The 14,609-nt window shown below is 40.3% G+C and overlaps 1 protein-coding gene across 3 annotated transcripts in view; it reads right to left on the reverse strand.

The window, feature by feature from the left end:
• The window catches only part of LOC134916434 (bifunctional heparan sulfate N-deacetylase/N-sulfotransferase 4-like), a 624,652-nt gene that overhangs the window by 120,300 nt on the left and 489,743 nt on the right, over positions 1-14,609 (reverse strand). The window lies entirely within an intron of this gene.

The following is a 14,609-nucleotide window of genomic DNA, read 5'->3' on the forward strand; positions in this document are numbered from 1 at the left end:
GCAGCTGCAGGAAGATTCTCTTCAAGCAGCCACATAGTAGGTTTTCTGACTGGATGCATCATATGCAACCATGTCAGGGAAAGCCCAGCCTGGTGTTGTCACATCTGATGTAACCATGGCAGGTAAGTTGTTAATATGTACAGTTTCTGGTTCAATTACAATGTTACCAGCAGCACTGAACACACACCCAGACAATGACTGTTTGGGGAAATTATATTATGATATTCTTGATACACTGATGGCATATGTAATTGTTAGACTTCTATGAAGTACAAGTAATAGTTTACTATAATCATATCCATGACAAATGCTGAAAATAAAGTCAATAATTGGTCAAAGTTCTGCAGAATCCAATAAGTATTTCTGCTTAGTCTAGCAAAACTGAAGTCTATCAAAACTTAAAGTCCAACAATGCCCATAATCCAGCAAATTTGTCATCTACTAAAACTTCAGTCACAATCTTGTAATCTTATAATGTAGCTATACACTCTTAGATGTACAGTTGTGCTCTGATATACACATACCTTGGGTGAATGTATCTGTTACACACACACACACACACACACACACACACACACACACACACACACACACACACACACACACATATACACACACACATACATAAAAAAGGGGGAGGGGTTATATCCTTATTCTGAACCAGAAGTACAAACAAATAAAGCTGATTCTGTTAGAGAGTCTCCTGTTAGTAGGACTAAAAAAGTATGGGAAAGAGTTGCTTCAATAGATTGGTCTCCAATAAATTTCAGATAAAATTGAAAAAGAAGGTCTAACCTTATGTAATGAGGAATCTTACTACATGTTATCCGGAGTGATGCCCATATATTAATATTAGTAATAGTTTGACACCCTTATACAATTTGATTTTAAAAATATCAATCAAAATTTATTAAAATGCTAATTTTACGCAGCATCAGAAAAATCAAATACATTCAGACACTTTGTCATACTGTACAATACTTCAGTGAACATAGATTTCACCCTTATTGGAAGAGAAGCATTTTCTCCACTCACAGGTTCCCTGACTGAATCCTTTAATGTTTAACCCTAAGGATTTTATTGCTAAGAAATATCTTCAGCGTTAATGCTTTGGAAGATACTTAATATGGAAATCACACTTTTATTAGGATTCAACAATAAAAAACATTAAAGGAATCATTCAGCGAACCTATGCTTCCCTTCCAATAAGGGTGAAATCTATGTTTACAGTAAAGTACAGCATGATAAAATGTCTGAATATAATTTATTTATTTGAAGCTGTGTACATTTTGCACTTTAAAAAATTGTGATTGATATTATTTTTAAAATCAAATTATATGAGTGTCAAACTATTTCTAATAATAATGTATGGGCATTACTTTCACTACCGATAACAGCTAGTAAGATTCCGTATTAAGTAAGGTTAGACCTTAACAATTTACTGGAGACCAATCTATTAAAGGTTCCGGTATGTTATGGTCGACAGTCATTAGGTCGACCACTATTGGTCGACATTGACATGGTCGACATGGACACATGGTCGACACATGAAAATGGTCGATACATGAAAGGTCGACATATGAAAAGGTCGACATGAGTTTTTTAACTTTTTTTGGTGTCGTTTTTTTGCGTAAAGTGACTGGGAACCCCAATTAGTGCACCGTGTCCCCTTTCATAGCTCGCTTCGCTCACCATGCTTCGGGCATGGTGCCTTCGCTCCACTACCGCTTGGCTCGGCACACTTTACCGTTCCAATCGTAGTCCATGTGGATCGTAAAGTATGGAAAAGTTCCCCAAAAGAAAAAAAAGTTAAAAAACGCATGTCGACCTTGCATAGCTCAGCTGCACAAGCAATCGCAGCCTTGCTATGCAAAAATCCAGTCCCCCATAGGCGGCATCTACATGGGCAGCAAAAAGTTGTAGCATGCGATCAGGTCAGAATGAGGTCCTTTGTTCCTTTTGCATTATTATCATCAATAACAATAATTTCCATTCATTTCCAGACAATTTTGCCAACCTCACCATACATCTTCCTGAGTGAAATGGCACCTGGATTACATGCAATCCTTTAAAATCAAGGGGAGTCCCAACTTGGGATCAGGCCACTCAGATCCTCAAAAGTGATTTGAGCGGGGGACTCTGTTCTGCTCAGATTCACAATGTGTAAACTGCTCATCTCTGCTGGCAAGTGGGTAGGAGGCGGCCAAAAATGGCCAATACTGCCACCATCTTGAGCGATGGTCATGAAGATGAGCTGATGCTCTGTCTTCAGACACATGCACTCAGAACTGTAATGCTAATATGAGGTGTCTTTCCTTCAGGCGCCTCCTACAGGCATTAGCATCTATGAAATAGACCCTATATTGCAGAATTTCAAATCGTGGAAATCCAGCTAAATTTTAGAACTGTCAGAATAGATTTGTGCATTTCTAAAAACATGTTAAAAGCATTTATTTTGCAACCTGGCATGAACACGTATTTCAATAACAAACATGCACTGCTAAATGAGTATCTGTCTTATAGAATTTTTATTATTAAAAAAACTGATTATTGTCAATTCTTTTGAAAATGAAAATGAAATATAATACACTGTAATCAGCATAAAATTACCTCGATGACAACTGTTCTGAGTTAACTAATTAGATAACTACATTATGTTTTGTAGCAAACAGGATTTTTCTTTGTCATGCACCTGGTTATTAAATGGCTACACATGCTCTGTTATTTGCAGCTGATATCTTGTATTTCTGTTCAGCTAGTCATGGAGTATTTGTTTCTTGCATAAATAATTGTATGACTTTATTGCGTTTAATTTTCTATAATCCTTTTCCTTTTTAGGTAAAATGTGTATAAATTAAAGTGCTACAAAAGCACATTTCCCTTATACATCTTTATGGTGCCTACTTACAGTACTAATCAGTAGTAAGATGTTATATAGCAAATTCTTACTCATTGCATATGTAAATGTGAATATTTACAGTAAATGTAAATAAGCAATGTTTGACTGCATCTGGATATTCCAATCAATGGCAGTTACACTGTTTACACTGTTTATTCAACTGTGATCTGATGTTTTATTTTTATTTACTCGCTTTTAATTTAACCAGGTTAAATATTTGGTAACAATCTTAAACTGGAGAAAATAATGAGGCAAATTAATTATCCTCCAGTGTCTTAGTATAGCAATTTTGTCTTTATTTTTCTTTCTCCAAGCCATTAAATAATAAAATACTTGAGAATCTGGGACTGGCACAGTTCTGGTGGATATATAATCTGTATAAAAGTTACATTAGTGTAAAAATAACATTTATTTTCTGTTATTAACATGTCAAATTAGACTATAAATTGTTCTGTCTGCATAATTGTTATTAGTAGTTTCCATGGCAACATTTCTTACACATGCTATACACTGATTTGTTACTATTATTGATTTTGCTTAACATACCTGAAATAATTTTATTTTCAGGTACCCTGGAATCGACGTCGAGACGTGGGCCGAGTCGACATTTGAACATAGGTAAGTATGTGTGTGTCGGAATGTATGTAATAAAGTTGTACTTTCAAGGTGTGTGTGTCCTGTTTTTATTTGGGTATTTTTTTTGCAGAAGAACTATAGGTACCAGTGGGCCCATTTAACCACCGCATGCTGGTACTTGTGGTTCTCCAAGTACCAGCTTGCAGGGGAGGCTTGCAGGGACTTGTAGTTCTTGTGCAAAAAACAATATTCTTTTATTTTACACATGGCTATCAGCCCCCCATCCGCAGCCCATGGATGGTGGGGACAGCCTCGGGCTTCACCCCGGCCCTTGGGTGGCTGGAGGGGGGGACCCCTTGATTTAAGGGGTCCCCACTCCTCCAGGGTACCCCGGCCAGGGGTGATTAGTTAGTGATTTAATGCCAGGGCCGCAGGGACCTATATAAAAGTGTCCCCCGGCTGTGGCATTATCTCTCTGACTAGTGGAGCCCGGTGCTGGTTCAAAAAATACGGGGGACCCCTACGCTTTTTGTCCCCCATATTTTTTGCACCAAGACCAGGCGCAGAGCCCGGTGCTGGTTGATCAAATATGGGGGAACCCCTGTCAATTTCCCCCCCATATTTTTCAACCAGGACCGGCTCAAAGAGCCTGAGGCTGGTTATGCTTAGAAGGGGGGACCCCACACAATTTTTTTCAGATTTTTAAACACTTTAAAAACCTTTTTAAGGTACACAATGAAGCCCTGCACGGATCTCACAGATCCGGCCGGGATTCCTTGTGTTTTGTCAGGCAGTGTTTTACTCATCACTCCCGTAAAACACTGCCTGATATTACGAATCACATCGACGTCGGAAAATACGAATTGTGAAAAGTCGGCAGCTTAATGAATGACCATATCAGGATTCAAAAAGTTGCAGTAAAATGCACCCGATACCATTCGAGTTCAAACACCCTTCAAAACGGCCAAAACACGAATCTTTGTAAATATACCCCCATATATTAATTTTTGCCAATGACTTATCAAGACATTATATGGCTTTGTCTAGCATCTACAGTAAAAAAATATATTTCATCTGAGTTGTTCCATTAGTTGTTTTGAATTGTGTACCCTTGTATTTTCTGTATAAATTTGTAGATTTTATCTAGGATATAAAATGCTGATCATTTGACTAGTTTTATTTGATATATTTCGATAGGAAGTAATCACAAATGTAATTTATATTTTCCTTTGAATTCCACAGTTTTCTTTATGCAAAGTAAGTTCCAGTCATCTGGTGACACCTTCGTATTCTCAAATTACCTGTAGAAGCTCTTAAGCCCTTAACTCCTGGCTCTGTTTATCCATAGAGATTTAACCTATGTTCGACACTTAGTGATGCCAACCTTTGAAAAAGTTTTTATTGACATATTTATAAAACTATTGATAGTTAACATATTTAATGGACCAACTGTTTCTAGTGTCAGAGAGTGAAACATGTGCCAGAGGATAGACAGAAGAATCCAGAACTGAAAAGAGGTTCATTGTCCTATTCAGCACCTAATATGCTATGTGTTAGTGTCAAGGATTTTGTGTTTTTACTTATTTCTGTTTTTTTTTTCTTATTAATAGGCAAATAAGTATGGATAATTTGTATGGATTGTCAGAACAGTACAGTTAAAAATTTCTGGAAAACATATACACTGCGCTAGATATTAATATGTTTTTACCCTTTGTCATCCCTGTGAAAACATGTTCAAAAAATGTAAAGGGTTCTGAACCAAATTCAGCAGAATTGAGAATAGCAGATCCTGTACTCCCAGGTTCAAAATATATCACAAATATGTGTGCACAGATTGCAAAGGTTACATTGGTAAAAACTTTTGATGAGTCTAAATTAATCAAAGCAAATCCTCAACTTTATGGAGCAATATATATTAGTCTCCCTTTTGGCTTCAGATTTGCACTCAATCTCCTTTATCTCGTTACTGTATGTAATTATTATAGGTTTGTCATTGTAGGACTTTTTTAGGCAGTAGGATTTAAAATATAAAAAACAATTAACTGAAAACTCATGTTAATTAATAGTAATCATAATCATTTATAGAAATATGTAATTGCTAAGACTTTGAAACAAATTACCAAATTAATTTAAGAAAAGAAAACCAAAGACACCCTTAAAGAATGAAAGAGATAAAATGTAATTGAACACAGATGCATGTATTAAGAACAGGTCTTAATTAGAGATGAGCGGGTTCGGTTCATTGAGATCTGAACCCCCCCGAACTTCACGTGATTTACACGGGTCCGAGGCAGCCTCGGTTCTTCCCGCCTAACACGCAAAACCCGAATGGGGGAAAACGTCATCATCCCGCTGTCGGATTCTCGTAAGATTCGGATTCCATATAAAGAGCCGCGCGTGGCTGCCATTTTCACTTGTGCATTGTTGATTGAGCAGAGAGGACGTGGCTACATTCTCTGCCTGAAAAGCTCAATATCTGTGCTCAGTGTGCTGCATTTTGGTGACCACCAGTATATAGTAGTACAGTACAGTAGGACCATTGCTGTATCTTGCAGCTCCGTGTCAATCTCAGTTCTAGTATCCTGATCAGTGCTCAAAATCTGTGCTGCATTGTGGTGACCAGTATATAGTAGTACAGTGCTGCATTGTGATGACCACCAGTATATAGTAGTACAGTACAGTAGGCCATTGCTGTATCTTGCTGCTCTGTGTCACTTCTATTCTCCTGATCAGTGCTCAATATCTGTGCTGCATTGTGGTGACCAGTATATAGTAGTACAGTGCTGCATTGTGGTGACCACCAGTATATAGTAGTACAGTACAGTAGTCCATTGCTGTATCTTGCAGCTCCGTGTCAGACTCAGTTCTATTCTCCTGATCAGTGCTCAATATCTGTGCTGCATTGTGGTGACCAGTATATAGTAGTACAGTGCTGCATTGTGGTGACCACCAGTATATAGTAGTACAGTACAGTAGTCCATTGCTGTATCTTGCAGCTCCGTGTCAGACTCAGTTCTATTCTCCTGATCAGTGCTCAATATCTGTGCTGCATTGTGGTGACCAGTATATAGTAGTACAGTGCTGCATTGTGGTGACCACCAGTATATAGTAGTACAGTACAGTAGTCCATTGCTGTGTCTTGCAGCTCCATGTTACTTCTAGTATCCTGAACAGTGCTTAATATCTGTGATCAGTGTCAGTGCTGCATTGTGGTGACTAAAAGTCCAGTGTCTTGTGCTGCATCTTGCTGCTGTAGGGTGCTGTGGTAGTGTCCTGTCACTGTGCATAGGTCACCATTATTCCAGACACAGTGGTATCTGGTATCTATCTAGTGGTATCTAATTCCAGACATTACTGCCGTCTAATTCCAGATATATTACTGGCATATAATTCCACACATTAAAAAATGGAGAACAAAAATGTGGAGGGTAAAATAGGGAAAGATCAATATCCACTTCCACCTAGTGCTGAAGCTGCTGCCACTAGTCATGGCAGAGATAATGAAATGCCATCAAAGTCGTCTGCCAAGGCCGATGCCCAATGTCATAGTAGAGAGCATGTAAAATCCAAAAAACAAAAGTTCAGTAAAATGACCCAAAAATCTAAATTAAAAGAGTCTGAGGAGAAGCGTAAACTTGCCAATATGCCATTTACGACACGGAGTGGCAAGGAACGGCTAAGGTCCTCTACTATGTTCCTCATGACTAGTGGGTCAGCTTCACATGAGGATGGAAGCACTCATCCTCCCGCTAGAAAAATGAAAAGAGTTAAGCTGGCAAAAGCACAGTAGAGAACTGTGCGTTCTTCTAAATCACAAATCCCCAGGGAGAGTCCAATTGTGTCAGTTGCGATGCCTGAACTTCCCAACACTGGACAGGAAGAGGTGGCTCCTTCCACCATTTGCATGCCCCCTGCAAGTGCTGGAAGGAGCACCCACAGTACAGTTCCTGATATTCAAATTGAAGATATCACTGTTGAAGTACACCAGGATGAGGATATGGGTGTTGCTGGCGCTGAGGGGGAAATTGACCAGGAGGATTCTGATGGAGAAGTAGTTTGCGTAAGTCAGGCACCCGGGGAGACACCTGTTGTCCGTAAGATGAATAAGGCCATTGACATGCCTGGTCAAAATACCAAAAAAATCACCTTTTCGGTGTGGAATTATTTCAACATAAATGCGGACAACTGGTGTCAAGCCGTGTGTTGCCTTTGTCAAGCTGTAATAAGTAGGTGTAAGGACGTTAACCACCTAGTAACATCCTCCCTTATATGTCACCTGGAGCGCATTCATTAGAAGTCATTGACAAGTTCAAAAACTTTGGGTGACAGCGGAAGCAGTCCACTGACAACTAAATCCCTTCTTCCTCTTGTACCCAAGCTCCTGCAAACCACACCACCAACTCCCTCAGTGTCAATTTCCTCCTTAGACAGGATGCCAATGGTCCTGCAGGCCATGTCACTGGCAAGTCTGATGAGTCCTCTCCTGACTGGGATTCCTCCGATGGATCCTTGAGTGTAACGTCTACTGCTGCTGGCACTGCTATTGTTGCTGCTGGGAGTTGATCATCATCCCAGAGGGGAAGACAGAAGACCACTTGTACTAATTCCAGTAAGCAATTGACTGCCCAACAGTCCTTTGTGAGGAAGATGAAATATCACAGCAGTCATCCTGTTGCAAAGTGAATAACTCAGGCCTTGACAGCTATGTTGGTGTTAGACGTGCGTACAGTATCCGCCGTTAGTTTACAGGGACTTAGAGAATTTCTTGAGGTAGTGTGTCCCCGGTACCAAATACCATCTAGGTTCCACTTCTCTAGGCAGGCAATACCGAGAATGTACACAGACATCAGAAAAAGAGTCACCAGTGTTCTAAAAAATGCAGTTGTACCCAATGTCCACTTAACCACGGACATGTGGACAAGGGGAGCAGGGCAGACTAAGGACTATATGACTGTGACAGCCCACTGGGTAGATGTATTGCCTCCCGCAGCAACAACAGCAGCGGTGGCACCAGTAGCAGCATCTCGCAAATGCCAACTCAATCCTAGGCAGGCTACGTTTTGTATTACCACTTTTACATAAGAGGCACACAGCTGACAACCTCTTACGGAAACAGAGGAACATCATCACAGATTGGCTTACCCCAATTGGACTCTCCTGGGGATTTTTTACATCGGACAACGCCACCAATATTGTGCATGCATTACCTGTGTGCAAATTCCAGCACGTCCCATGTTTTGCACACACAATGAATTTGGTGGTGCAGAATTATTTTAAAAAATGACAGGGGCGTGCAAGAGATGCTGTCGGTGGCCCAAAGAATTGTGGGCCACTTTTTGCATTTAGCCACCGCGTGCCGAAGACTGGAGCACCAGCAAACACTCCTGAACAATCCCAACATCAGCTGAAGCAAGAGGTGGTAACGAGGTGGAATTCAACCCTCTATATGCTTCAGAGGATGGAGGAGCAGCAAAAGGCCATTCAAGCCTATACATCTGCCTACGATATAGGCAAAGGAGGGGGAATGCACCTGACTCAAGCGCAGTGGAGAATGCTTTCAACATTGTGCAAGGTTCTGCAACCCTTTGAACTTGCCACACGTGAAGTCAGTTCAGACACTGCCAGCCTGAGTCAGGTCATTCCCCTCATCAGGCTTTTGCAGAAGCAGCTGGAGAGATTGAAGGAGGAGCTAAAACGGAGCGATTCCGCTAGGCATGTGGGACTTGTGGAAGGAGCCCTTCATTTGCTTAACCAGAATACACGGGTGGTCAATCCGTTAAAAATCAGAGCACTACATTTTGGCCACCATGCTCGATCCTAGGTTTAAAGCCTACGTTGTATCTCTCTTTCCGGCAGACACAAGTCTGCAGATGTTCAAAGACCTGCTGGTGAGACACTTGTCAAGTCAAGCGGAACGTGACCCGCCAACAGCTACTCCTTTATTTTCTACCGCCACTGGAGCTGCCAGGAAAAGGATCAAATTTCCAAAACCACCCACTGGCGGTGATGCAGGGCAGTCAGGAGCGAAAACTGACATCTGGTCCAGACTGAAGGACCTGCCAATGATTACTGACATGTCGTCTACTGTCACTGCATATGATTCTGTCACCATTGAAAGAATGGTGGAGGATTATATGAGTGACAGCATCATTGTAGGCATGTCAGACAGTCCGTATGTATACTGGCAGGAAAAAGAGGCAATTTAGAGGCCCTTGCACAAACTGGCTTTATTTTACCTAAGTTGCTCCCCCTCCAGTGTGTACTCTGAAAGAATGTTTAGTGCAGCTGGTCACCTTGTCAGCGATCGGCATACGAGGTTACTTCCACAAAATGTGGAGAAGATGATGTTCATCAAAATGAATTATAATCAATTCCTCCGTGGATACATTTACCAGCAATTGCCTCCAGAAAGTACACAGGGACCTGTGATGGTGGAATCCAGTGGGGACAAATTAATACTCTGTGAAGAGAGGGATGTACACAGTGAAGGGTTGAGGAATTGGACGATGAGGAGGAGGTGGACATCTTGCCTCTGTAGAGCCAGTTTGTGCAAGGAGAGATTGATTGCTTCTTTTTCGGTGGGGGCCCAAACCAACCAGTCATTTCAGCCACAGTTGTGTGGCAGACCCTGTTGCTGAAATGATTGGTTTGTTAAAGTGTGCATGTCCTGTTTATACGACATAAGGGTGGGTGGGAGGGCCCAATGACAATTCTATCTTGCACCTCTTTTTTTATTTTTCTTTGCATCATGTGATGTTTGGGGCCAATTTGGGGCCAGGGCCACTACTAGATGGGCCAGGTGTTTGTGCCGGCCACTTGGGTCACTTAGCTTAGTCATCCAGCGACCTCGGTGCAAATTTTAGGACTAAAAATAATATTGTGAGGTGTGAGGTGTTCAGAATAGACTGCAAATGAGTGGAAATTATGGTTATTGAGGTTAATAATACCATGGGATCAAATTACCCCCAAAATTCTATGATTTAAGCAGTTTTTGAGGGGTTTTTGAAAAAAACCTCAAGAATCCAAAACACACCCGAATATGACAAAAAAATTTAAGGGAGGTTTTGCCAAAACGCGTCCGAATCCAAAACACGGCCGTGGAACCAAATCAAAAACCAAAACACAAAACCCGAAAAATGTCCGGTGCACATCACTAGTCTTAATACATGTAGCAAGAGTGAATCTCTCCACTCATTTATTAGTTTCCAGTGTCTAGTCATTAAGTATGGACATTTCAAAGACATTTTGTGAATAAGCTGTAGACTAACATATTGCTCATTTTCTTTCTGGCCGCGACAAAATCTAGCAGGTTGATAAATCTAAACCACAAAGAGGCAATCTGTACACTGTCAAGTAAATGGGAATAATATTTAACAAAGAGACGACTTCATAAATGTAGAAATTGAGTATATTGTGGAGTGCTATGAAAAGATCAAAGCTTCTAACACAACAGATAAATTAGGAAAATACGTTCCATTCAGCTACACTTTAATTGCAGAGATGATTATGCATCTTTCTGCTTCTGCTATTGCAAGTTATCAATGTCAGTGCTCTCTTCCTTGCTCTCTTTTCCTCTCTTCATATGCATGGACCCTCATGTTTTGATTTTGGTTTTGTCAAAACCAACCTCAGTGTTTTGTTTTTGTTTTCTGGTTTTCTCAAAACCACCCTCACGTGTTTTGGTTTTGGATCTGGATTTTTATTAATTGATTAACGCAGCTAAAATCATGTCATTTGAATCTGTGTTTTCCCTACAGTATTATTAACCTTAAAAACATTAATTTCCAGTAATTTCCAGTCAATTTTGACCAACTCACAGCTCACAATTTGATCACCAATACTGGCTAAAGACTTGCAGACTAAACAAAGCAACAGAGCAGTGGCACAAATACATGTGTTGAAAATTAGTAATGTATTAGAGCAATCACTAATAAAAATGTTTGTCTACTCAAAAAATACCGTTACAAATGCCCCCAAAAATACAGCCCATAATGAAAGAGTGATTTGTCCTTGGGACTCTTCCACTCACCTTTATGTTGTATATTAAAAAGGACATGCACCGTTTAACAAATCAAGCACTTCAGCAACAGTGACTGCCACTTTTGTGGCTGAAGTGCATGGTTTGTTTGGGCCCGCACAAACCAATTTTTGGAAGGACTACCTCTACTCTTTAATGAGAATGTTGATGATGAGGGTGTTGAAGGTGGATATTACATGTGCTGGTCCAAACTGCTGGTAGCTAATACTGGACTGGTTGTTATTATTTTACAGGATTTTTATAGAATTTGATAAATAGCATACATGAACTTGCCGCAAATGGCATAGCATGGTGGAGGTTCCTGAATGGTTAACATCCCTACCTCTACTTACTTTGACTTCACAAATGGTACAGATGTCTTGACAAAATTGATCAAGATTTGGATAAAAATAATTCCACACAAAATAGGGTGCTTTTTTGGTCTTATACCCAGGCATAACAGTGGCCTTCTGTCTTTTTATTAAAGTCAATAACTGCTGCCACTGGTGGCTGTCTTACATTGACATAAACATCCTCATCATCAACATACTCATCATCAATATCCTCATAAGTGTCAGATATACAAAATATCACCCTCATCCTGTTGAAGTTCCACAGCAGCTTCCTCAAATTCTATGTCGCCATTTTTACTTATACTTATCATTCCCACATTTTCAGGGGGTGCAGACATGGTGGAAGAAGGCTTATTTATGAATACATTGTCAGAAATGTCAGACTCACACATAGCTAATGTGGACACCCTTATACTCTCTTCAGGGATTTGTGAATACACTGTTTGTTCTTAAGCCTTAGTTTTCTCTTTTTTTGGAACTGATTTGTCTGTTTTAAAGGAAGTCTGAATATGAGGGATAATGCCATGTTTTTTCTCCTAAAGCTAGTCCAAAAGTAGTGCAAGATGCAATTGTCCTTCCCATCCTCCCTTATCTTGGATATTAAAAAGGACATGCATAGTTTAACAAACAAGCACTTTAGCAACAAGTGCTGCCTCTTTTGTGGGTGAAGTGCTTTGCTTATTTGGGACCCCACACAACAAACTACCCATGGCCTTAAGGCAACTAACAGTGTTGTTATTCATCATCACATTTTAAAACAAGTCAGACTCAGTCATGGCTAATGTGGACACTTCTAGACTCTCCTTGGGGATTTTTTAGGTTTCTGACCACAGTTTGTTCTTCAGCCTTAGTGATCTTTTTTGGGGCACTGATTTGTCTGTTTTAAAGGTGACACCTCTTCTAGACTCTGAGCAAGAAGGTGTTACATCATCATATGAAGTTACAGAAGAAGATGTCTGACTGTGTTTGGCTCTAGCTTCTGCAATAAGCATTTTTCTAGTGCATGAAACAGAAGTAGCACTAGCAGGACCACCACTTGCAAACAAAGGCCATGGCCTGATCTTTTCCTTGCCACAGGGAGTGGTGTATAGTATGTTGGCAGTTTTACATTTTTTGTCAATAAACATTCCCTTTATTATTAAAGATGATGTTTTCTTTAACATTGTGAAATATTTACATTTCAGGTGCCCTTGCTTAAAATTTGTGTTCTCTTGATCACCTTTAGTAGAAGTAAGTTAGTTTGTTAGTTGATGTACTATAATGGCTGAAAGTAGCTGTAGCACTAGTATTGGGTTGCTACTCTGGATCTTCTATCAACTGATACATTTCCATATTATTATTTTTTACACACTACAACTCATATCACTTCTAGTAATGTTGGCACACTGGCACCTAATGAGTATTATTATTTTACAACAAATTGCCTGTACCTGAACACCACACATTTTGTTTTTATTTTCTCTACACATTGTGACTCATAAAGCTTCTAATAATAGTGACCCACTGGCAACTAATGAACACTACTTTTTGGCAGTTTTATTTTCATTTTTTTAAACATGGTGCCTGAACTGAACACAAAACACAGTGCTTCACACTGCTACAGCCCACAGTCCTTCACTGACAGTCTGAAAAAGTCACAGAAGTACTACAGCCCAAAGCCCTTCACTGACAATCACAGCAGTGATGCAGCTCACAGCCCTACAATGACAGTCTGACAGTCACAACAGTGCTGCACTCCATAGCCCTTCACAGTCTGATGCAGTCACAGTATTGCTCAAGCCCACATCTCTTTAGAGTCTGACACAGTCACAGTAGTACCACAGTAGTGTTTCAGTTGACAGCCCTTCACTGACTCAAACATAGTGCTGCAAACCATATCCCCACACCCTAACCCTTCAACATCCTGAATGAAATGATGCCCGAATAACACAGAGGGAGGGACTTTTATAGAATCTGTAGAATAAATAGAAAATGGTTCTCATGTAAAGTCTATTTGGTGGTGAATACCATCCAAGAGATAGGTTTAAGGTAAGTAACACACATCCCCATATCACGTTGTCCTTTTCTTATGACTTCATCAGGGAATTGTCTAGTTTCACTAGAGCTTTTATATGTACCCATAAAGCTAATCAATTAATCCCTAGATTCTACATGCTGATCCACCACTAATCAAATACTGAAAAATAACCATCCACCAACTAATTATAGTGGGTTAGTGTTTTGCTCTGGAGAATTTTAAGAACTGTTTTTATATGTACAGTACAAATATTTTTTTCTTTACATCTTAACTTGTGTGTAAAGCTCATAAAAATAGAAGGGAATGGGGGTGTGGCCTGACTGGTTAAGGCAGCAGACGTTCTTTAGTAGGGCTCCCCCCCGATTGCTTCGCCCTAAATCTGCCCATCCTTAATGCTCTGTGACTTCACTTTGCCTGGAGTCTCCTGGACCCTCTGTATCCTGATAAGTTTCACCATAGCCCCCAGAGCTAACAGAGAGAGCTCCCACCGACTGTCACCTACCTGACCTCTAGAAGCCTGGACCTGGAGTTTCACTTCATCACAATTAGGCAGAACTCCGGAGCTGCTTCCTGGCTGAAACCCTAACACCACAGAAATTTCTAAGGGGCAGCCCTGTGTTCTGGGGCAGCTGCCAAGCACCTGCCAGTTCCTCCAGCAGTAGAAGAAATGAATATGGTTTAATGTTCAATAAAAAACAATAAAGGAGCTGCTATTACAAGAGATATATATATACTCTTTATCAGGTG

Source organism: Pseudophryne corroboree, chromosome 1, assembly GCF_028390025.1.
Source record: "Pseudophryne corroboree isolate aPseCor3 chromosome 1, aPseCor3.hap2, whole genome shotgun sequence".
Lineage (NCBI taxonomy): Eukaryota > Metazoa > Chordata > Amphibia > Anura > Myobatrachidae > Pseudophryne > Pseudophryne corroboree.